Source organism: Alligator sinensis, unplaced genomic scaffold, assembly GCF_000455745.1.
Source record: "Alligator sinensis unplaced genomic scaffold, ASM45574v1 Scaffold1545_1, whole genome shotgun sequence".
Lineage (NCBI taxonomy): Eukaryota > Metazoa > Chordata > Crocodylia > Alligatoridae > Alligator > Alligator sinensis.
The window spans coordinates 1-218 of NW_005850449.1; the positions used below are offsets into that span (position 1 = coordinate 1).

Sequence of the window (218 nt, forward strand, 5' to 3'; positions counted from 1 at the left end):
ACCCCTATGGGTGGGATAAAGCCCCTCCAAAACCCAGATTTGTCCTGCAAGACAGTGTTTGTCCGCTCGGTATGGAGGGACCTCCTGTCTACCGGAAAAAGTGGAGATGCTGGGGATTGAACCCAGGACCTCACACATGCAGAACATGCACTCTACCACTGAGCTACATCCCCACTCCTGCTCTAGTGATCTCTGCTTCTCACTTGCTCTCACTCTCC

General features: G+C 53.2%; 1 non-coding gene across 1 annotated transcript; it reads right to left on the bottom strand.

Moving 5' to 3' along the window:
* Positions 1-101: 101 nt before the first annotated feature.
* Positions 102-173, bottom strand: TRNAA-UGC. Its single transcript has one exon. It is a non-coding gene; the product is annotated as a tRNA-Ala (tRNA).
* Positions 174-218: the final 45 nt, after the last annotated feature.